Here is a 26,378-nt window from a genome sequence, read left to right as displayed (position 1 = left end):
ATCATGTATCAGTAATTATCTTGGAAAATATGTACCAGTTATTATTTTTCCCCAATTTATGATTACTGGGTCATGTTTTTGATAAGTGGCCTTATGAACACACCATATTATTGGAAAATTTACACATACATGCTCTTATGACCATAAGTGGCAAAGTCGTCAGTCATCAGAAAATTTAAAAGCTGGAACTTACACATAAAATAATTTCATTATAATCAAACAAAAGCTGAATATCTTGTATGCTTGTACTGAACATAGCTGATCTTCAAGAAGTGAGGTTTAAAACAAAGCATTAGGAGTTACGTATATGTCAGCTATATAAAAATTCTGGAATATGCTTCCATTACATAATAGACCATTACCAAATTCCAGAACTTGCTACATGGAAGGACATATACTGGGATATTATTTTACGTAACTGATTTTGTTGAATTATTCATTGTCTCATTCTTAGATGAAGTGATCTAACACCAATCAGTGTTAGACATATTTTGGATGCTAAAATGTGTTCCTGTGTACATCATACCATTCATGCTCAGCATTTCTTCTTTATGTTTACAATGTTTACAAATAATCTTAATCTTCCAATTAAACAGTGCTGTATGAAACTTGTATTTGATGAAAGGAGATAAATTACAAATGTTAGGTTCTGTTCAAATCTCTGATCTAAAACTGGCAGATTTTCATTTAAGTAAATAACTTTATTCATAGCATATGAACAGCAAATATACTTCTCTCCTACACACATCTAACTAGCCATCAATTATAGTCTACCTTCACTTATGTTTTCATTACATCATGCATTTTGTGTACTGAAGCAGTATTAACATATAACCCCCTTGATTACCAATACAAATATGCTTATGTTTTTCTGTTTATAACTTCCCTTCTTCTGTTTAGTTATTACACATTCTGGATGTATGTTTTATTCTTAAGATAGTGTGTTTGAAGATTATCCATTATATAATTTCTGTTACACAGAATGCAGCACAAGAACATACTCTGACATCATCGCTTCCTCATCTGTCTTTGATGGTATCCTCTGTAGCCATCTTTTCCAGGCTTGCTTTACATGGAAATGGCAGATGTAAAATCTGCATTCTGAAAACAGAAATGTGCCGTCTCAGTCAATGTCATGAAATCTTAATCTCCACTGTTAAAAGGCTTTTTTTCAGAAATTGATGAATGGCAAAGTAAACAAAACCTTATATATTGTACTCTACATTGAAGTTTATTCTTGATCAATAATAATTTACTCACACAACAGAGAGAGAGAGAGAGAGACTCAATATTTCAAGATAGGAAGTAACAGGAGTTTAGTCGGAAATTTGAACACAGATAGTTAAATGAAGAGAATTATATTTTAAATAAACCGATTGAGAGAGAGTGAGAAAGATAGTAAGTTTGCGAGCATGTGCATAGGTGTGTTATTAAGAACAACAATTACCTGGAAAAATCTTCTGTATGACGTTTTTCTCCCTCTGGTCGTCATCAATTATAAAAACTTCAGGCTTCCACTCCTTGTGAAAAGAAGAAAATTTCTCCATCCCCTCCTGCAGACTATCCGTGGTCTGATCTTCCGTCACAATAAAACCCACGGGAACATACACCGAATTTGTGCGTACTGCCAGTTGATACAGAGGAAGGTTGTACTTGTTAGTCTTGTAGGTTGCATCCAATAAAACAGCACTGCCAAACTGTTCAAGCATTGTCCTTTGCTACTGTGTTGACATGACCAGTAAAAAGGTGTCACCTGAAGTGTCACTGAAATTGATAACAAGAACTTTTCTAAGCAAATACCATTATCTTTATGTAGGTCATTTAAACAAAGGCTGAATGTTACCGGTGTTAGTGCACATTGGAATAAAGATTGAAGTAATGATATCCTAATCCACTAAACAATATAAGGTTTCAGTACATTAGCAGGGGCGGATACAGCTTTTTTGAGAAAGGAGGGGTGCACACTATTGAGAAGGGTGGGGTGCACACTTCATTTTCACGAGAGTTTCAATGGTCATTTAATAAAATTTCAGGACAAAAGGGGGGTGCGCACCCCTGCACCCGCCTATGATTAGTCATGTTGGTTAGAAATTTCGTTACAAAGTGATTTTAATAATAATCCCGCATAGAAATGACGCATCACACAATGCAATAGGTAAAAAATATGTTCTAATTAATGTATTCAATCTTTGTCTATCAGTGTATGGAAACGCCCTTATAGTACCAATTGCGCTTGATGGTGGTGCAACAGGGATCAATCATCCTGGTAGTTGCGGAGTAAAAACAATCGTGAAAGCAACAACCAGTCCCAGGGAATTGCTCTGGATCAGTGTCGTTGTCACAAGCCAAACAGTTTCATTCAAGGTTTCATAATTCAGAAGGCTGGGGAAATACCCCCCTTCCCCATTCCCATGACCGCCTGTGTGCACGGCTAGGGTAGTGCACGTATTTGATACAGACATCTTCATGCTGAATATCTTTTTCCCATAAAATATTTTTTTGGTTATTTCATAACTACTAATCAAATGAATCTCTTTAGTCATCAAAATATGAGTAAAATGGTTGTCAGCACATTTACTATAAGGCACATGTTATTCCAGTAGTAAATTCCAATGTTAACCTATGACATCACCAGGCTCTCGCCAGGCACCCATAGCCGTCACAATCCTGTCACTCACGGGCAGATAACATCTACACTGCTGAGGAGTAGCAAATGGGATAATTCTCTTTAAGCTTGCACTCCGACAACTAGACTAACGTTTAGTCTCTGAATATATATAATTTTAATAGTAACAAGCAAGCCCATTTAAATTGAAAAGGAGCCTCAGGGAGACCAGAGATTCTGAACCTGAGGAAATCTAGACTTGCTTTATTTAGGGCTTTAGCACTGCAGAGAGGGCTTTGCAGTAGGGAAAATAATGTGGTTCAGGGACTGTGAGACAGACTATCCGACAACCTAACCTCTACTGTAGAAGTAGTATGTGGATATATTGGCAGTGGTTACTATTGTTTAACCCAACCACTACAAGACCTGCGTATTATTCTCACTTTCAATATTCACACTTTAAAATCATATTAACCAGCACTGTCTTGGTCAGTTGCGATACCAGCATCATAAACCATTACAAAGGCAGGAAGCACAAAACTCAATACCTGCCAATAGTTTCACAGTTATGTTCCATGGGCATGAGGATTTGTCTAAACAGGTTAGGAACAAAGGTTTTCTTTACCCAACATTAGCATAATTATATTGAAGCGAAAACTGCCTCACTTCCTTGGTCGAAACCAGCAGCTGTCTAGACGTGAGTCTGTGTCGTCTCTTTTCAGTTTTTCAAGTAAGTCGGAGATGATTCCTTGTTCTTCTCCGGAATTCCTGAAATTGTCTATAGATTTTCATATGTTGAGTGAATTTTGAAATGATAACGTCTATGTTTCTTGAACTGTATTTCTTGTAGTAGATTATAGGTTATATCATCACTCATATCGTAGAATTCGAACAAAAACACAGTTTGATTATGAACTCTGGATGAAATTAACATCTGGAAAACAATTGTTTGTGTAATGTTAGTTTTAGGTGTTGTGTACTATTTCTCTATGAGATGGGATATTCACTATTCAATCAATTCTTTATACATCGAACTACAATCCCGTGCCGTGTAATTTACATATACGCAACAGTTAACGTCATTACCTGTTATTTCGTAAAGCTGTCTGAATGTGGTTATATAAATCCTTCTTGGTTGGGCTGAACTGCCGATTCGTGGAACTTGGTCTTGACGGCATAAACTCTTTTATAAATTCTTCTACCTTTGAACCAACTTCTCTGGGTCGCGTTTCACCAGTTTCCACAACCTCATGTATTTTGTTAATCACAAGTTTGTCTACCCTGTTTGTGCCACTGCTATCCTGCAATTCATTATTTTCTGTAATTAACTAGCCATCTAGAATATCGGCGCATACAAAAGCTACAAATAAGGGGTGATGGTGCTGTAGCTTATCAATAGCTTCCCGTTCACATGTAAATGGAATATCAGACACACACATATTGAACTAAAGTTATAGCGAATGAAGCAAACATCGGTAGTACAGAAGTTCTACTGTTCAGTTTGACGTACAGTAAATTCCTTTATAACGAATTGTGTCTTGCTTACAGCCACTTGTTTCATGTTATAGTCAAAATGCGTACGATTCTTCCTCCCTTTGAGCTTGCTGACACAGCGTGTACTGTATTACAACAATAATTAGTGTAACAACGATATAGTAACTTCTCGCGACTTAACATTCGCATCCTGTTATTGATGCCTCAGTTTCCAATTATAGGTACATCATACCCAGATGACATTGTACAATACCTCGCCAGTGGGGTGTTCTGAATGGTCTTCGGGTCTCGGAAATGAAACAATAAAGCGTCGTTGAAAGTGATATTCGGATAGTCGTCCTTCAACCAATGCTTTCTTCAATTCTGCTCCGTATTTTCGTCGTTTCCTTCTGTCACCTTTCTCGGCCTGTACATGAAGGAACCATTTGTAAAACATGAACGATCTCCAAACTTTGGGTGTATATATACCGCCGTATGAAGTACAAACAAAAATCCACCACTAAAGAGGAACCTGTTCACAACTTATTTGATGAATGTTACAAGTCGACTGTTTCTTACGACAATAAATGTCTGTTGGCCGGTACAATAGAATGTACTATAACAGCATGGAATTGTTCTCACCCCGTGGTGTGGTTGATATTGTCGTAACTGTTGATTGGGCTTCAGTAAACCCTATCCAAGTTACCTATTGATTATGGTCTTTCCACATTGTCAGGGGAGATGTAAGCTCCAGCTCTGCACTCGCTTGGTCCATGGGGAATGTTAAGTCAAGGAGTGAGGGGTAGGGCGACCGCATCTCCTAACTAACTACATCACATTCATGTATTGGCACACATACATTCATAGATAAACGCAACACCAAGTTTATACTCACATAGTCTTTACTCTGTCCCAGTCCATCTGTAGATACAACTTCATCAACAGACATTGCAGGCTCATACCACACGATTGCATTGTGGGAATGCAAACATTGCGAACGTTACCGTGGCGCTGAAAACTTGTGAGTCGAATTGACACATTTTAACCATCGTAAAACATAAACGTAATGTTTCCACCAGTGATGTTAGCCGCGTGAAGCAACTGCAAACCAAGAAACGGGATGCAACGAGTAGTTTACTGTAGGAGGCCGTACGAGGCGATGAAAACTGACATGCATCGTGACGTCGCTTACATTGTGACGTAATGTAAAATGGTTCGATTACGAGTGGGCACACTAGAATAACATGGGATAACGTCATTTAATTGTTACGTCAGAAACAATGTTCGACAAGATTTCTCGACCAATGAATAGACCGATCCAGTCTGTCAATCAAAACTGGCGCATGCGTCAATTTTGGCCAATCAGCAGGCCGGGCGCGCTGTGTGGATTTGTCAGATTTATTTCCGGGGTCAAACGATGCCTCGGAAGCGATGTGCTACGTATTATGCCATTCACACTCGCTATATATCTTTTACATATTGCTGCGATTTGATGTGTACCTTTAACCGACTATTATGATGAAGAGAAGCTGATCAAGATTTGAAGCGGATCAATGAAATGCCTGATCGTGCTCTCTACGGATCAATGAAATTGCGAATTTACACTTTCGCTCATGCAAAATCATGCCTGCAATAGAGGCACTTTAAATTTGCTGTTATAAACCGCGTTTAATACACCGTTTTTATGTGTGTTAATAATCACACCATTAATAAAGCTATGACACAATGAAACTTTATTTTCAAAGTGATTTGATGCTTTAACGTTATTTTCGATTACAAAACCCACGTGCTTGAGGGTTGCTTAACACTTTCGCACACATTTTACCAATAGATGACAACAAATAGCACTTTAAGGCTTTGCAAGTGTATAAACACGGGCAATTCTTGTATACAAAAGTGTTTTTGAAACGTGTTTTGTCAATAATGCGCATTGAGTTGCACCATAAAGCTGAAATGAGACAGGTGACAATGTAAACAAATCTGACAGCCGCATCTGATTTCGGGTTATTGTCGATCGAAATAGCAGAACTTGTTACATTAAAGAACAATGTGGTGAATGTTGTTACCATCGCCCTTAGATATTCTTAAATTTGTCACTCATTATAGGATGTTTTAAAGTTTCAAAAACACAATCTGAAAGCCTACAGTACAGTATTTGTTATTAGTGCAAAATATTCCAGAAATAATATTTTTTATATTTCAAACGGAAACATAGTCAGTGTCAGCAGTTGCCTATCAGGCAACATCCAAATAACAAAATTAATTCAAATGAGTGTATAAAACCATGCCATAAATATTTCAGAATTTTTATAAAGAGATGGGACCTTGAATTGAATTACGTTACTCCATGTGGATCAGAGACGAAAACTATGTAAGAAGAATAGTGACTTTCTGGAATATTGGATGGAGTGGAATAAAAGTGTATTTCTTAACTATGAGAACATTATTTCTTTTGAATTTTTGTTACAACATAATTTTTTCAACATGTAGGGTGGCGCACTGGTACATGTTAGGAGTCTTAACATAACTGTCATTTTAATTATAATTCACTGGAAATGATAGCAAGGTATGTTTTTAGAATCTTGCGTCCTTAAGTAAACGTGGAAAGGTAATAAAATAAATAATTACATAATTAATTATAAATAACTACTTAATTGACTGACATATCAGTTTCATGTGATTTTAAGGCAGAGCTAGGCAAACAAACACTAAATACGTACCCTGGCAGAACAATCACTTGCTACTAATTAACTTAGTTTGTTGGCTCCTGCTGTAAGATATCTTTGGATTTTTTAAATAATATATTTACTTAAAGGATTATTCTGAAAATGATTACTAGTATCAAGCTCATGATAATAAATTTCAACATCCCGAAAATTTGAAAAGAAATAGGTCACACCCTGGTCAGGCATTATTCAGTCTTGGAACAGAATAACTTACAAAATATTCAGTTGACTAGTCATGTAACTGGAATGAATATTGAAACATATATTTATCCCATATTTGATGTAAAACTTCTTAGAAATCATCAGCTTTTGAGGAGGTTACCATTATTTGAAGACATTTGAGCCAAAGTAGTGTTTATTAAGATGGTGGTTTTGGACAAATTGTTCAAGGTTTGTGGATGGTTATTTGGAAAATGAGCTTCATATTAAATTGCACACTGGTTTGAAGGAGGTGAAAGCTTCAGGACATTTTCATGTGTGTTTTCTTAAACTTTTATTTTGTTACCAATTTAGAAACAACTTAAATATATTTTTGATGGCACTAGTAAGAATTTCAGAAAAGGAAATGTATCAAAATTAGTGTTATGTCCCTTAGGGATATGGTCTCAGATCTAATAAAACAAAGATTATCATTGTTTAAGACTGACTGACTGAGTTTAGTTTTACGCTGCTTTTAGCAATATTCCAGCAATATCACGGCGGGGGACACCAGAAATGGGCTTAACACATTGTGCCCATGTGGGGAATCGAACCCGGGTCTTCGGCGTGACGAGCCAACGCTTTAACCACTGGGCTACCCCACCGCCCCATCATTGTTTAAGAAGCAATAATGACAGTATGTAAGTTTATTGACGAAAAGCTTTGAACTTAGGATATATTCTTTACACCTTATTTACATTAGTAGTTTCTATGAAGAAAAAGCAGTATATTTGTATTTTGTGTAACATTCTATTTCAATGCTAGTTAATTGTTTGGATAACTGTGAATACCCTGTTCAAAGATTTTGCATCACAGGTTTCCTATGTCTGGAAGATGGGTCAGTGTACAGGTGAAGACTTGGATCTTCTTTGTGTTATTGTGGTGTGACATAACTGTACGTAAATGCTGGCAGTTCATGAAGCCCGGTATTGTAGAAGTTTGTAAATTATGATACCACAACAAAGTACATATAGAAAAATATATTGGAAAGGATGATTTAAAAATGGATTTCCTAATATTCAGTGTCATTTTAGGATGGTGTACAGATTTTGAAGAGAGAAATTATACTGAGAATTAGCAGATTAGCTGGTGAATATTTGCTTCTGTGTATGTCCAGATACATCCATGCATACTGTTTACAAGCCCAATAACCTTTTTCCAGATTCCCAAATAAGATCAAATAGGATATCCAGTGATTTATTTGTTTACAAATATAGACAAATAAGGTGGACGAAGTAGTAGACGGGACACATTTTTCTGCTTAGTTCATTAAAAGGTAGAAACCCATGTTTTCACATTATTGATTTAACTAAATTTGAACAACGTATTAAATAAATAAAGGCGCCACGCGCAGGTTTGACAATCTATTTATAGATACCGAAACGATCTCCAACTTGAACATGTGGCTGTGTTCACGGTTTTTGTAATATTACGATGGGAATTTTTGAAAAAAACAAAACAACATATTTTCTGTTACCCTTTCCCTGCTAATATCTTAGACGGACGTGAATTGCCAGATATGTTATTTGGTTCGAAAGGAAACACGTTCCACACTCAGCAGCTGGCCGAGACGATTTTTCATCGAGCATGCAACTCATTTTCACTCGCCAATTACAATCTGTCAACTAAAATATATTAAAAATAAAGTACGTATAACTTTCCTCTTTAAATATCATTCACAAACGACGGATATCAACATATTACAAGCAGAATTCATCAACAACGTTCACAATCACGTACGTTTCGCCGGCGGTGACGCCATTGTGATTAGTCCGTGGTTGTCCCCCCTAACGTCAAAAATGAAGTGGGCGGGGCTTATCGGCCGGGACTGGATCGGTCTATTTGCAGAAAACACACACTATTGGTTTACAATGTCTGATAATGTATTTTATTTTCGATTGTTCTAACCGCTAGGCATCTTAGAATATTAGTAGATTAATTGCATCCTGCTTGAGGCCTTAGAACCTGAGGGTCACGTGAAACATAAACTTTCATGTATGTGTGTCCATTGTGCCTAATCTTTTTAACGCGTCTACAAACATCCAAAACCAATATTTAGCATTCATATGCTTGTCACATCTTGTTTCTGGCTTTTGTAGGATACAAAAAGTACGTGATCTTGACTGCCAGTGGTTACACTTCCATGTTTAGGAAATGCTGTGGCTGAGTTGGTTACATCACTGACAGTGAGAGTAAGATGCCAGATGGACCTCAACCCCCAAAGGTTAACCAGAACGTATACTCCCGAACATGACATATGTTTCATTTTATCACTGAAAGGCATTCTTGTATTTATAAACGCATAATGGGTATTGTATGCATTCGGTTCTTGGTTTGGATGAACATGTGATCATCAGAAACGACTTTTATAATAAGCATAAGCTTTGCAGTATCACCTTTTCATATGGAAAACACAGCGTCTTTCTCACATGCAGTTTTGCGTCACAGTGCAGTTTGGGTATCGTGAAGAGTCGCTGTCTGGTAGGTTTCCTTGCATACTGGTGCTCAGCCGGTGTATCCGCCTCCTGAAATAATGCAAATTCTACGTGTGATGATGATTTGGAGATTTAAAGCGCGCTTTCCGACATAATACATAAAGTAATAATCCTATATATGAACACATTCTTTGGAATATTTTCATTATTCAAAATGTCACAGTACGTTCAGGAACTAGCACCTATTCCCCCCCCAGTCTGCTATCTTTCATTATGCTTTTGTTTATCTTTTATAACATTATATATATATATATATATATATATATATATTGCATAGATAAATAAAAACAGAATGCCGTTTTCTGCAACATGTTTCGTTCTTTACTCTTCAGGGAGATTGTAGCGGTTACAGTATGACGTCATTACATATATATTGTGACGTCATAATAGGGGGGACAACATTCTAGAGCGACAAGGTCACAGCTTGCAATGGTTTAACATTGGTTTGTACTTGTCTATGAAGTAGTGTTCTTTTAAAATTCGTTTTACTTTGTCCGAATTTTGAACTTGATAAAAAGGAAATATTGTAAATTTAACATCGTTTCCTTTCGCACAGACATCTAGATGTTCACTCAGTGGGATACATCGGGTTTCAGGACACTTTATTTGTTGTTTGTGGACACGAACCCGGGCTCTTAACAAATAAAGTGTCCTGAAACCCGATATATATATATATATACGCACAAAATGTGCGTGTATCACGCGGGCCGGGAGGGCGCTTATCATACCTCGACCTTGCATTTCCGTAATATGATAAGAAATTGTGCTCCATCGTTTTTGTATTTGATTACAATTGTAAGCGTTACATTTTTTTATCAAAACTAGTAAATTAGTATTTATCCATATTTATGAATAAATATGTAGCAAAGAAGAAATACCTCACTATCTACAAACGTATTACAACTAAATCACAACCATCTCAATGATAAAATTATAAATGCATTTCGCATTTATATGTAACTAAATCTCATTCCATTTTACACCCCTTAAAGCTCACCGATGGGTATGGAGATAAGGTGGTTTGGTACATTACCTTATGTTTTTCCTTTGGTCCTTTGCTGTATTTACAATCCCATGTCTTCGATGATACAATGAAAAACAGGCATCCATCTTTTGGCTTCAGATTTTGATTCCTGCCATTCCGCAGAATCAGCGGTTTATCTGATGCCGTCGGTATGTCTACATAAGCAATGAGAATGTATATAGAAATAGAATTGTATGGACACACCGTGGGGCATGGTGGGCGAGCTGTCAAAGGCGCCAGCGAGCTTGTGATGCCGGGATCGAGCCCACCTGTGACCGGGTGTAAAAACCTTGGAGTCAGTTTTGTGTGCAGACTCTTTCAGTCAGTTTTGTGTGCAGACTGTTTCAGTCAGTTTTGTGTGCAGACTCTTTCAGTGTTGTCACAACCCTGTGCACTTTATTAAAAGTACTCACATCTCCGTTGATGCAAATGCCAGATACTGGCTACATGAATACGTGCAAACACCTAGTTGCGGGTACAACAATGTGGACAAAGTACAAGTAAAGTACATCACTATGCGTACCAGTCCACCCAGCTGTGAATGGGTATCCCGTAAGGATGGGAAAGACACATTAGCTCGGTGCGCCTACTCTCCCCAGAGACTTGATATGGATATCCAATGATCGATGGAGAAAAACCCAGCGCCTTGACCATGTACTAGTGCGTGGATATGTGCGCTATATAAATATCCACAGATACACATCTTTTTATATTGAACAAGAGGTGAACCTTTACCTAAATCATGGAAAGGAGTCAAATGCGGTTTTCACACATCAGAATTGAGATAGATACTTTGTTATCACAGCCAAACTCACTCACGTTGACATAATGTTTACTCACAGTTCTCATTGTAGTGCTTCTTAGGTTTTTGGTTCTTGAAGCAATATCCTGTAATGTTACAAAAGTTGGCTTTAGCAAGCACAACACTTTCGTTGTTATCGAACTCCTGGGTGTATTCGAACCTTCATACTATTTATGCTAATTGTTGCTATCTTGAGAAAAAAACAAAATGGTAAATTCAACTTATTAATGGAAATGAATGCATAAGCAATCTTACTAAACCGTTTACTGTGATAAAACGTTCCTTCGTTAATGTCCATTATTTATTAAAGTCTATTTAGAAATATGATTAGGATTCACTTACTCGCATTCCATCTTCAATTGATCGTGTCCTGATCAGCTCAAACTACGTATGTGGTTCTCGCTGAAAGTCTCATATGAAATTGACCTGCTGGGGAAAGCCGTCAGACTCCACATTTGCAATTCTCCTTGCGGTATAATGTGGTAGATACTGTGGCCCCGAACATGAATATGTTGCCGCAGAAGCCCCATTGGCCATTTACTGCTTCATTTTGAGATCATGTGGCATTGCGGTGAGATCAAACTACATCTATATGGCAACGCTTTGTAAATAGCTTGAGTAAAACTGGTATGTATCAATAGACCTAGATAATGTATAATTGTGAAATAAATTACATATAAACTGAAAAGTACTCGCTGTGAGATGAGAGAAACGAAATATATATTCATAAAAGAACCAGTCACTGTCATCTTTTTTTTGTTGGGGTAGTTAACAAATGGGCAGGGTGATCCACTGGCTAAATTGAGTAATAATCTTTTAAAAAAGTAATGTAAATTGAGTAAAAGATATAGTCTTCTATCTTTGATCATAACCATTAATTGCTATTAACAGCTTTTATTCCGCAGTACGTAATCATCCAATATACGTTACTCTTTATCACTTACTTCTATTTCTTGTTGTCAGCAAAGTTGATCTCGCGGGGGGAACAAGTTTATGTTTACATAATGCAAAGGAATATATAAATGAAGCCAGAAAAATGCTTAAATCAGCACCTGAGGTAATGCATATTTGCCAAATGTTCCTACACCTAACTCCGTGAACGGTATCACCTCACAGGAAAAAAATCATTAAACAGTGGATACTTCGGATACTTTACACATTAGAGTATCCAGCATGTCAAATAAACAAACTGTTGCTTTTAGCCTTTTTTCTGTAACACTGAATATAAATTCCTTGTCTTATATATTTCATAAGAAAGAATGAATGAGAAATTAGCGGAACTTGTTTGTTGGACATTAAAAACGTAGAACCAGTTAAGAAATGCAGAGGATTGTTTGATAATGTAATAAACTTATTGTTTTGAGAGATATTAAACTGTTAGATTTTCAATATTAATTTCTGCACGGAATTGTTTATACCAAATAAGAACTTTTTAGAATGAATCTGGTGAACAATACAATATGTTCTTTGTGTAATGATTCTATTGAAACTTTCCTTATGCCATGCATATTGGGAATGTGATGAAACCAAAACTTTCTGGAAGAAACTTGAACAGTGGATTCCGAAACGTATCCAAACACTTAATTTGACAAAATCTTTGATCTGGTTTGTCTTTTTATGTAAGAACCCATTACTGAACCACATAATCTTATCTGCTAAGTGGTATACTTACACTTGCTCTTTGAAATTTTTTTCCCAAAAGTTGATAATTACTTAAGGATATTGAGAGACATATTTACCACTGAATCATTCATGTCCAGAAGAAATAATAATGTTCAAAGCTTTTTAACCAAATAGTTTCCTCTCATCCCTGAATTTAACCCTGAATGACTATTAAACAAAAACATATCACTGATATTGATATTCAATGTACTTTGTGTACTATATCGCTATTGAGCCCACTAGCTGCTATGTCCACATATTCCTCTATATGCTTGTACTCATCATGTTTTTGTACTCATCACATTGGGAACAATAAAAACAAACAAAAATAGAAAAACCCAAAACTTATTGTTATGACAAATGTGCGCAGCAAAGGCCTTTAATCACCTTTTCATTGGATGAACACATGAACGTATTCAGTAGGGTTGGAGGAATAGCATAACTGTTTGAAACAATCGTGAAGTATTTACCCCAATCAATAAAAAATATTATACCTGTGCTGCACAGCATTAGCTTTACATCAAAGTAAATTCATTTATGTTTCGCAATATCATAATACCGATCCGTTTGTACGCTGAGATATGGGAAATGCCGCGTGTGGTAGTAGTTTATGTTAGATATAACACAATTAACACTGATAGGTAGCAAGAAGTAGCAAGAAACGTGGTGTTATAAATAATAAAGAAGCTGTAAATCCATACCATACCTTGTTATGTTACCTTCCATCTTCTAAATGCCCATAAAGCATATAGTTCTAAAGGAAATAAAAGACAAGAGTTTAATGCCATTGTGTTATAAAGTTTCACGAATGTCGGTCATGTTCGAAAGCAAAATTACCTGTCACCACAATTTCATTGGTTAAGTGGCTCTTTCAGGTCATCATTTTGCATACATTACCAAATCAAGCACGGTATTTCTAACTATGGAAACCAAGGTGCGCTTACTGTGGCTTGCACCTTGAATTAACATGTCTTGGGTATATTACCTAGTATTCCAGATAACTTAAATCAATATATATTTGCTCGTATTGCTCCCAATATCAACTAAAAGGGAGGTTAACTCGTTAGCCTGGACATCATAATTCTGAAACATTTTACATGCGGTTATCTGTATTCATTCCAAATTGAAATTATTGTGATTTCATTTGAATATTTCTCTTCTCAGTATATGCCATTATAGTAGATCTGTCATCATGGATGGATTGATATATGGATGAATGGATGGACAGATAGATAGACAGTTGGAAGTTCAAACAGGCATTGACACGATTACGTGAGAAAACGTGAAGGGCCGGTGAGTGACGAAATGAATTTCATTCAGATAATAGACAGTGAAAAAAATGGTTAATTGCTTCCAGATGATTATTGGCCGGGAAAGGCCTTCAACCCGGGCTATGCGGAAAGTGTCACGGTGAACGGTATGTCATCTTCTGACACTGACAGGGTATTTACGTGCAACCGCCGCGTGTTTCCGGGTCTCCCTCATCAGTTTGTAAAGATACCATCTTATCAGTTGACAAGTCACATCACCACGCACTTATAATATTTTCTTTTCACTGGACACAGTCATAAACATAACATCATCCCTGCGAATTGATCAGGAACATTAGGACAATCTAACATGTCTATTTTGTTCTGATTAACTAACTATATGAAGATATGAAATTATATCTGTGTATAATTACAGCTCGACAGAAATCTTACGTGTTAACACTACCGTTACTATACAATGTATTTATCTATACTTTATTTCGGCAAAAATAATGGTCAACGTACAATACAGTAGTTATCAGAAACCATATAATAATTATATGTACATACATAAGTAGATAGTAAGTAATCCAGATAGCACAGACAATAGCATTCCTAAGAGAACAAAAGCATTCCTGACGAATACAATAGCATTCCAGAGGAGCGCTCCTCTAAGCTCCTCCAAGCTCCTGAAGTATTCAATCTATTGACGTCACGGTGAACAAACATTCCAGAGGAACAATAAAGCATTCAATAGAATACAATAACATTCCAGTACACATGAATAAGCATTCCAGAGGTGCGCTCCTCCAAGTTCCTGAAGTATTCAATCTATTGACGTCACGGTGAACAAACATTCCAGAGGAACAATAAAGCATTCAATAGAATACAATATCATTCCAGTACACATGAATAAGCATTCCAGAGGTGTGCACCTCCAAGTTCCTGAAGTATTCAATCTATTGACGTCACGGTGAACAAACATTCCAGAGGAACAATAAAGCATTCAATAGAATACAATATCATTCCAGTACACATGAATAAGCATTCCAGAGGTGTGCACCTCCAAGTTCCTGAAGTATTCAATCTATTGACGTCACGGTGAACAAACATTCCAGAGGAACAATAAAGCATTCAATAGAATACAATATCATTCCAGTACACATGAATAAGCATTCCAGAGGTGTGCTCCTAAAAAGCTTCTGAAAGCATTCAATCTATTGACGTCACGGTGAACAAACATTCCACAGGTCCCTGAAAACTATGCAAACGATTTAAGTCCAGACGAACAAACATTCCTCAGTTAGAATAAAAATATTCCACCGATGTAGAGTGTTAACCAACCAAACTGTATGTGTACTACTCTACATCCAATCAGTGCTCTCATGCTCTACGCAATCCCATCATGTACCTTTTAGTATAAGACATTTCAAATCAGTTTCATTGTCATTATCGACCGAATGAGTTTCAGAAAGACATCTCTGCTTGTAATCCATATGGCACAAAAGATGTTTGACCTTCGACGTGTGCACTTTTCAACAGACCAGTTGCTCACGAGTACATTTCAAGAAATGAAGGATATTCTTAACACTCAGCTCCAGTTGCACGAAACGATGATGCGAACAAGTGAGTTGTATAAAACCACATACACAGAGATGTCTAGGAGAATGAAGACCCTAGAACAGAAATTTCCGTCGCTATCGCCTGCTCTCATGAGCTTGATGTTGGATTATTCAAAAATTGCTGTCACCTCTGTGGATGGAAATTCAAGCAACAGAAAACGTCGATCACCCAACAAGCGTCTTGCTAAGGCTAAGAAGCCAAGGAAAGTGAAGGAAGAGAAAAGGGGTCAGAAGCAGAAGACCAAAAAGAAGAAATCCACTCCTTTGCAACCAAGGTAAGCGTATAGTTTATCACTATGTTGATTTTTAAATATCTTTTCATTTATGTACGTGTAACTGTGTTTGCGGTTCTACATTCACCAATCTTATTTGTCATTTTAGGGACGACATGGGAGATGATACTGAAGCAGTGTCAACTCCATCCCTCACGACACAATCCATAATACCTACCACAGAACCTACTATAGATGACTGGTGGTTGGATTACACTCAACTCATAGAGGACATAGAACAGCAAGAGAAACAAGCCACAGACATAACAGCTGTTGATTCATCCAGTGGAATCATGGAAGATCTCTATCAGGAAGAGAAACTTACTCCTCTTCAGAAAAGTTGCAGTGTATGTCGTTACAACAATAGGTTGCGTTACATGAGCTGTAATAGTGGACAAATTCAGTGTCATGTGTGTTGTATGGATCTCATGAACTGTATGTGCTACTATGATGAAGGCGGCATGATGAAAGACGCGGTATCGCAGGACTTTGAAGGTCATATCCTATCAGTGTAAATACAGAAGTGCTTTCATCATGCTCTGTAACATGGCGGTTATCATTATGTATTGTAACAAACTTAGTGAATGGTCATAGAGTAAATAAAATGAATAAACCAAATGGTGTTTCATGTTCAATATATATTGCTTAGTCAGTCACAGTTTCCGCAGTACAGCACGAGGTCAAGAAAGAAGAGCAGCATGTCAAAGCAAGAAAAAAGCCATAGAAAAGTATTATTTCAATGCTGAAAATCCTGGAGCTTATTTTGGTCCATCAAAACTACGTGATGAATTGAAGAAAAACAGACAACATCATATCAGGTTGAGGAATGTGAAACAATTTGTGAAGAATCAAGATGCCTACAGTCTACATAGGCCAGTCAAGCATAGATTTAAAAGGTTAAAAGTAAGGGTTAATTTTATGAATGAAATGTTTGATGTGGATCTGGCCGACCTCTCTCGTTATAGCAAAGAGAATGATGGCATCAGATATTTGCTGGTGGCTATTGATATCTTGAGCAGATATGCTTTTGTGCTACCTTTAGAAAATAAGAAATCTGAATTGGTGTCGAAAGCCTTCAAAGAAATACTTAAAACTAGACAACCAAAGAAGGTTCGCACAGACGCTGGATCGGAATTTCGAGCAGGCTTTGAGTCATATTTGAAAAAGAAAAACATCACTCACACCATTACGCGGAATGAAAACATCAAAAGTAATTACGTAGAACGGTTCAACAGAACGTTAAAATCACTGATTACGCGTTACATGACTCACAACAATACCAAACATTACATTGATGTTTTACCTAAACTAGTACACAACTACAATCACACATTGCATTCCTCCCTACCGAATTTATCACCAGCACAAGTGAATAAAGACAATGAATTGAAAGTTTGGCAGCATCTGTATGTCAAACCTTTGTTGAAACATCTCAAAAGTCTGCACCCTGTTTTACTTGTGAATAATGACATTCATGTATGATATTTAACATGTGAAAATAATTTCAAAATAAAAATAGTTTCTACTAAAGTATTATTGTTTGTTGTTTATAAATACTTTCGCTATTAGTGATTTATCTCAGTTGTGTACTGAGCACAAAAGCAAGATACATCATGGAAGAAGAAAATACTTGTCCGTTGCCTTTCAAAACGCCTACGACCATATCCGTGGTAGGTGGATCGTCTAGTGGTAAAACCTTTTGGGTTGCTCGCCTCATAAAACAAGCCAGCACCATGTTTGATCCACCACCGAACTTGATTGTGTATTGTTATGCCGTGTGGCAAGAAATTTTCTCAGACTTGGAGAGAACTGTTTTAAATATTCGCTTTCAAAACAGTCTACCTACAGAAGAAGAACTGAAATCATATTCTTTAGAATCGGATCAACGATGTTTGATTATATTTGATGATTTTATGCAAGACATTTGTAAAAGTCCAGTTTATTTAGATCTGTATACCATGCTCTCGCATCATTTAGGATTGACAGCAGTAAATCTAATGCAAAGTATCTATCCAAGAGGCGAATATGCAAGAACTCAGTCAATAAATACACATTATTTTGTGTTATTGTCCAACCCTCGTTCGGCTCATGAATATAAAATTTTAGCATCGCAGATATTTCCAGGACAGAGTAAATATTTTACCGAATCATTTCATGATGCTGTAAGCGGGAAACAATTTGGGTATCTTGTTCTAGATGTGTCGCCTTTTGCTGATGAACAGTATGGACGTTTGCGTACAGGAATATTCCCTGATGAGATGTGTACTGTGTACCTACCACAGTAGTCTTAACCCTATAAATACAATAAATACAACCATAACACCTCATTTCACTTGCATCCCTTCCAACTGAACACAGAGGTATGGATACTTGTGGACGGTTTGATAACATAGCGCCAGATTGTGTTGCTGTAACATATACTTCTACTTATGGAGAAAAATACAGTGACAGACTAAGATCTTTCAACAGTTGGCCCATTCAACTGAAACAGTCACCAAATTCAATGGCTGAAGCTGGATTTATTTACACGGGGACGTCTGATAAAGTCTACTGTTTTAAGTGTAAACTTTGTGCCTCTCAATGGATAGTTGAAGATGATCCACTTTCAGAACATTTTAAATTGTCTCCTCACTGTGACTATATCAATATGATAGCAGCACCAAAGGTAACCAAGGAAGCATAGATGATGAGATAAAAAAAACCTGCTCCAACAGTAACCCTATCATTTTAAAGCGGAACAGCTACCCTAAAGCATTGACATGAGTGGACTATTAGAAAAACATGTCACTTTCTTATCGGTGTTAGCACAAGCTAATCCTGCACAGAGAAAAGCTATGCTGACTCATACTTCATCTGAACAGTTCATGTCAATTATTACACTAGTGTATAATATTCTTGATGGAAACATACAGCTAACAGAAGAAGATAAAAGCCGTCTGTCACGTCACAAGAATGTCATTCGAATCTTAGCCAGTAAGAGTGTCAGCAGACGGAGGAAACGTGAGCTCATCGTTGCATACCATTCAATTTTACCTATTTGCATAAGGAACTACCAAGCCTACTTGACCTCAGTACAAAATGAGCAAGCCTATGGTTCTTCTGATGAGAGAGAATTATCAGAGATTGATGTCCAAACAAGAAGAACAGACAGCTCAACGGACAGTTCATCAGACAGCTCAATCACAGAAAGCGAATGAGATAGACGATGACAATTCACAACGGATAGCTAACTCAGTACAACCAGCTGATAATCCTGTATGCAAGAAAAAGACTGAACTCCTGTTTCAAGTTCCTGACCAGTTAATCAAGGACATTTCTTCTACCAAGACTATTGGAAAATTGATGTCAATGTGGCTATTTGTGAAAAACAACATTGAAAAAGGACAATTAAACGTAGATGAGAATTTACAACTTGTGGTAAACAATAATAATGTACTGCAAAACTCAAACATAGTGAACTTGATTCGATTTTTTATCTTGTCACCACGAAGTAGACGTCCACCAGTGGGCTATAAGCAGTTTCTTAAACTATTAAAACGTTTACATATGCCCAAACATCTCATGAAAAGTGTTCAAAGAAAAAAGAAAGACAAAACAAAGTCACATAGAAATGCTTTATTTATGAAACGTTAAGCTACTGAAGGTGTTCCCGGGATGAGTAAATCAAAAACATTAGAATCCTTTTATTGAAATGATGTTGATGATCAAACTCTACGTACATTGTGTCAATAAACAATGAGTCCACAATTATTGTCATGCTTGTTCTCTTTGTAGTCTTAAAGTAGTCACACATAGTGTTCAGCAAGCTTGTCTTGCAGTGGAACAAAATGGCACAATCCGCTGGAAAAATGTCTTGAGGAGAAAGGCAGTTCTGCACAAGTTGACTTCAGTTAGTCATAATAAATCTTGTGACGACAAGTGCAGGCGGGTTTGTCTTCAGTTTCTTCCTGACGACACATTTGCCAGTGTGTGTCAGAAACCTGTGATATGTATATTTGAGCTTCACACCGCAATAGACATATGTGAAGAGTCCCGAACTGTCTTCCCCATTTGCATCCACTGGCAGAAACCCATCACAGCTTGTACAGATGTAGGATGGTTGGCTCATTCTGTAAAATAATTCAAACACACATAGTAACAGCGAATACAAACATAATGACATGAACATACATTCTAAATTTCAAAACGCAAAATCAGAACCCAAATACACTTAAACCAAATTATCATAATAATCATGTAGCTTACCTTTAGGGATTGTGAAATTTCGCTGAAGATTTTCTTGCAGATGTTGTAACTATTCAGTTGATGAATAACCATAAGGTACACTATGAATGCCATCCTCTAGTACATAACGCTTGTTGTCTATGGAGGTCAGAGCCACTTTGTTTTGAAGATTTTCTTGCAGATGTTGTAACTATTCAGTTGATGAATAACCATAAGGTACACTATGAATGCCATCCTCTAGTACATAACGCTTGTTGTCTATGGAGGTCAGAGCCACTTTGTTTTGTTTCTGTGTGTACAAGACGTTATTGAAAGAGCGAATCAGATGAAAGGAACATGTCACAGCCCTTTTGTCAAAAAGACACTCTGTAAACATCTTATGTCTGAGAAATTTCTTGATGACTGTTTTTTTAATACCTTTGGCTGTTTTTTTCTCAATAAGTTCCTTATCTGTTTTCATCAAAAACGAATACATTTTACTTTTTAGTCCACAGAATTCAAGTACGATGTTTCCACCTGCTTCATCCTTCATCTTGCCTGTCACCTTCCTGTTTTGATCTGAATAGAGCCCCTTTGAGTCATTGGTTGCATAATTGGAAGTGTCAAATAAATGGAGATTTTTTTTCATAAACACATAGGGGTCCAAGAGGGGTTCATGTGGAGGGGCATGGACTTGCATAAAGAGACTGTCAGTGTCTGTCATGAGCAAATCTAAATGTTCATGTCCATATTGCTTTTGCATCACATTGTAGTAAAAGTCATAAATTTCATATTTGGCCAAATCCAAAATGCTAAAACCCACAGCGATGGGCTGATCTAAATGAACACTTAAATTTCCCATTTCAACGGCGACCACCTCTTCTGAATAAATTTTAACCTGTTTGAAATTGGTTTTGGAGGCCAGTTTTTGAAGTTTGGGTCTGTGTGTCACCAAGCGCACAGTTTTGTGTTTGCGTTTATTCATACAGAAACGACCAAACACACAGTTGTTCATCAATTTGTAACGGTCTTTGTCACAATCATCCTTTGCATTTTTGCGATTTTCCAAGTTGAGTTCCACATAGGACTTTAACCATGGACCCTGACTAAACTTCAGCACTCTGTGTATGTGATTCAACACTAACCCATGTTTCAAATACAACTGCAAGGTTTTAAAATGAACCACATAATGTGAACGATCTTTCAAGGTACAAAAAAGTTTTCTACCAGATGATTTCTTTGGAAGTTTATCTATGGGACGATTGTTAAAATGAGCCAGAAGCTGTTTGTGTGTAGGAGATAACTCCTCAAATGGGATATAATCATGCGTTGGAGCCATAGGGAAAGCAGCATGAGCTTGGTGCAAATGACTGGGGTATAACAAATCAACTTCGAAGATGTACCCATACTCTCCCCCTACCTCGATGCTTGTCCAGTCTATGGTGTTGAACTCTGCAGGTTCAATGAAATGATAATTTCCTATAGGTAGCGGCTGTAACATGACAGTAGCATACAATGAGTTCACATCAAAGTAGAGTAGAGTGGACGTGTCTTTCTCTGGATCAAAATCAGTCATATGTTCATTGTTGCTTTCGGCATACTTTTTACCAATGACAGACACGCCACCGCGAATAGAATGTTCAATAAAATTGTAAGTGTCTACATCTGTAAACAGATCCAATTTAGCGCCAGTGATTTTCATACTATAGCAGCATCCAAACAGAAACCAGGCATGGAATAGTAGTGGCAAATGTCAAGTCCATAGTCGGCTAAACAACCAGTTCTAAAGGTTTCAATAACATCGGTTAACAGCAACACATCTACTGTCACATACAATCTCATGAAGTCGCACATGGATTGGCATTGAAATGTATGCCATAACTGATGGGCAAATGCATAGTCATCCTCACTAACACCCTGCTCAGTCAATGAACTGTAGAATGCTTCCTTTGAAGGCAAACATGTCTCATTTAACGTTTCCCAGGAATCCATATGTTCATAGGGAAATGGAAGTTTTCGTGTTAACAGATCTACATGCTGAGGAAATTGCTCTTTCAAATACACAAACGAGTCCGTACCCTTTTTCAACAGATTTTGTGTCAGCGCATCCAAAGAACTTTGTAAAAATTTGTAGGAATCCAGAAACACTAATCTATGGTCCACCGTGAAGGACAGAAATTGCTCAGTGGTATGAGGTATTACTGTGATCTCACGGTCGCCAAAATGTTGTGCCACTTCTAACAAAAGATGAGCATCATAATGTTCTAGATTGTGAAACATCACAATCACCTTCTTCCTTAACTGAAAATTTAAGTTACATTTGTTATGCAAAACTTGGCGGAATTTCCCCGACAAGTGGTCATGATCCAATACTCTATCTGTTCCTAAGAGCTTTCCACACAATCCACAATGTTCTGTATTAGCTATGACAATTTTATCTTGCTCAGTGAGTTGCATGGGTTTGATGGAATCAAACAGGTTCATGATGTCGTCATATTCTTTCAAAATGCTGTCAATGCAATGTTCTGCTGCTTTTTCACCTATATAGGTTTGAATGGGTTTGGAATATTGTTCATCGGTACACACCACCTTGTAGGCATAGCCACCTTGTAGGCATAGCCACCTTGTAGGCATAGCCACAAGGGACATGACGGTTTAAACGTGAAGAACCATCATCTTCAGCCACTAACAAGCTTTCAAAATCAGCTACAATCAAAAACTTGGCTCTTTCAGTTTTGCTTTGGGATCTTAAACCGAACTGATACACTGCTTCCTCTGGTTTAGGTAACTTGACTCTTTGTGCTTTCTCATAACAATAGTCTTTGTGAGCTTCCAACCTTTCCTGAGATGAATAAGACCACAAGCATTTTCTACAAACAAAACACATGTTTGTGTTACCTTTTCTGTGTCTCACTAATCTGTTCAATTTATTAATGAGACAATAATGTGTGTTGGGTATCTTGTCTACATCCATGGTGTCCTCATGATCTTCTAACCCCAAGACTCTTTCAAAATCATCCGGTTGACTTTCTTGCGACAATAACAATAAATCTACTTGCCTATTTTCCCCCACGTTCGACTCATTACTGATATACATAGGGTACAAGGTACCATCTTCAAATCCGTACACATTGATGCTCAACTGGTTAAGCTGTTCAAAACGAGGAATTTGTTTCAATGTCATAGGAAAAGAAAACCCTTCTAAATTGAGCCTATTCAAATAGGGGAGGTAATGTGTTTCTCTTTCCTTGTTTGATGAGACTGGGTACAGTTTGGCAAGAATGGAGAGAGCAAAACATAAATCATTGTCTTTGTTTTGAATATTTAAAATACAGTGTGTAAAATATTTATGAAGATGTCTTTAAAAAATGGAATCGTATGTTCACAAAGAGAAATTTGATGGTTAGCATCAACCAATAAATAATCAAAGCCAAATGTTGCAGGCGAAATCAATAGAACAGGCATGACACTTATAATGCATGGATATATATATATATATATATATATATATATATATATATATATGGATATAGCATGTCGTAATATATTTTTGTGTAACGCTCACACGTGTTCGACAATATGACAAAAACGTGCGGTACACTAGTTTATCGGTTGGTATAAAATGCGCGGGGTAGAGGTCGCTTTGTGATGACAGTTACAGCATAAAGCCTGTCGTTTCGGCGAAAGGCTAAACCAAACGATAAAAGATAAAAACCGACCACGCGTGAGATGTTTTATGGTTTTTCACTAGTTGAACCCTGAGTGTGATTCCGCTGAAAGGATTTGTAAAACTACTCCACCCACTCAGAATAAACAGTTCGTGCTACCTGTTGCCCGAGAGCATGACGATATTTGAACTGTATGTTTGCATAAGACAACTCCTACATGGCACGAAGAAACCTCACTGTGTATGTAGCTTATAACTGATATGAAAACTATTTGTGACTTGACGTGATGAAAAAGTGTGGGAATGATAAGTAAACGATACTTTCTGATGAAAACGGACTCTTGGCGATTTATAAGGGAAAAACCTGATGATTTATTCTAATGGAAATATTGTACCAATCTAAAACTGTACTGTGAATGTATAACATATCCTGAAAAGTGATGTGAAAATTTACGTTTTCTATTTGGGAACAGGAACGGATTTTCAGCAAACCCGGTGATGACTTACTGAACTGTACATAGAACTTTGTACAAATTGATAAAATTGACTGTAAGGTCATGAGCTTTTTTTTGCATTATATTTTCTCCATTTATATGTTTCTCATGCAGTAAGCATATGATACTTCATTTGGAAAAGGAAGAATTCGGAACGGGAAGAGGCTGTGTTTACAGACCGAATGTTCAGTGAAATTGGAAAGACTAACGATGGAATTATTAAAAAAAGAAAGCATCACTGATATAATGACAACAGCAGAGTGTGTATGCAAACCCTGTTTTGTTCAACTTTAGGTAAGTGTTATTGTTTTACTTTGAGTAACATGTCTTACATGCGAGGACAAAGTGTGCCACCACACTTAAAGGTGTTGAAGTTTGCTAACATTCGATGTTATTTATACATTACAATTTAATGACATAGAGCATGAACCGGAAATATTCGCTCGAACGCAACTGTTAAGACGTTGTGAAGCCAAACCTAATGTGTTACCTCTCCTCTTTCTGCGTTTTGGCGTTCAATTTCAGGAGCGTACGGGAACATCGCTGATTCTCTACGTATATGCTGTAGCGAACATTTCAAGTTTTGAAGCAACGTCTCGTTCATTCATTCATTCATTTGAATACACATTCCAAACTCCATGAATGAGTACGTTTCATAAAGTTAACCCTTTACCTCCTATCATACATCTGAACAATGACAGAAGATTACAAAAGGATTCATTTATAATCTAAAAACTTGTTGGCGTGTCACTAGTGAGAGCAGTGAAACACATGTATAATAGAACGTTTACGATACTAACCGAATGCAATCGTTAAATAGCTTGCATAGTTTCAAATGCGTTATTGCGGAATGCTGTGGTTAAATAGTTTTAAGAGTGTTAAGAGGCGCTCCTCTGGAATGCAATTGTATGACTGTAATACCTTGAATAGTTTAAACAGCTTGGAGGAGCACGCCTCTGGAATGCATATTGTATTGTTTTGCGGGCTTTAATGAGCACTCCTCTGGAATGCTATTGTATAACTGTAAATATCTTGAATAGTTTAAACAGCTTGGAGGAGCACGCCTCTGGAATGCATATTGTATTGTTTTGCGGGCTTTAATGAGCACTCCTCTGGAATGCTTTTGTATGACTGTAAATATCTTGAATAGTTTGAGGAGCTAATATCTTGAATAGTTGGAGGAGCGCATCTCTGGAATGCTATTGTATTCGTCAGGAATGCTTTTGTTCTCTTAGGAATGCTATTGTCTGTGCTATCTGGATTACTTACTATCTACTTACATACGCATATGTAAAGACATACGCATATGTACATTCAGACGCATGTGTACATACATACGCATATGCACACGCACACTTAGACACATACATACATACATACATACACCCATGGTATCTGATGCCATTTGCAGCCTTTTTATAGAAATATCATTGATTGCTTTTGTAATCTTGTATATCAGCACAACTGAACCTATCAATGTCATACGTTGACCACATGTACTGTACCTATAAACAAGTAAAAAAATGGTAAATAGAACAAAACAAAAAAACAACCATATAATAATTATATGGTCTCTGATTTGATATATTTTGTTAAAATTTCTTTAACTCTTACACACAATCCTATGTCTTCCTTATCACGTCATGTGTATGTGGCTTGGTTCATAACCTGTAGGATGGTTGTTTTAGACAAAACCTGTTTCGGGTCAAAATATAGGGCAGACTCGCGGTAATCAGTGATACTTTTGTGTCAGTGAGGGTTTCCTGTATAGTCGAAAGCATTCAGGACCAGCAAACACAATAATGAATATATCACATTTAAAATCTATAGTTTATAAACAGATGTCACAGCAGCTAGGGTATCATTTTCACTCCCACTCCCAGCT

The sequence above is a fragment of the Haliotis rubra genome, unplaced genomic scaffold (genome assembly GCF_003918875.1).
Source record: "Haliotis rubra isolate DU_JTF1 unplaced genomic scaffold, ASM391887v1 Scf504, whole genome shotgun sequence".
NCBI classification, from domain to species: Eukaryota; Metazoa; Mollusca; class Gastropoda; order Lepetellida; family Haliotidae; genus Haliotis; species Haliotis rubra.
This window is presented reverse-complemented; position numbering follows the sequence as displayed.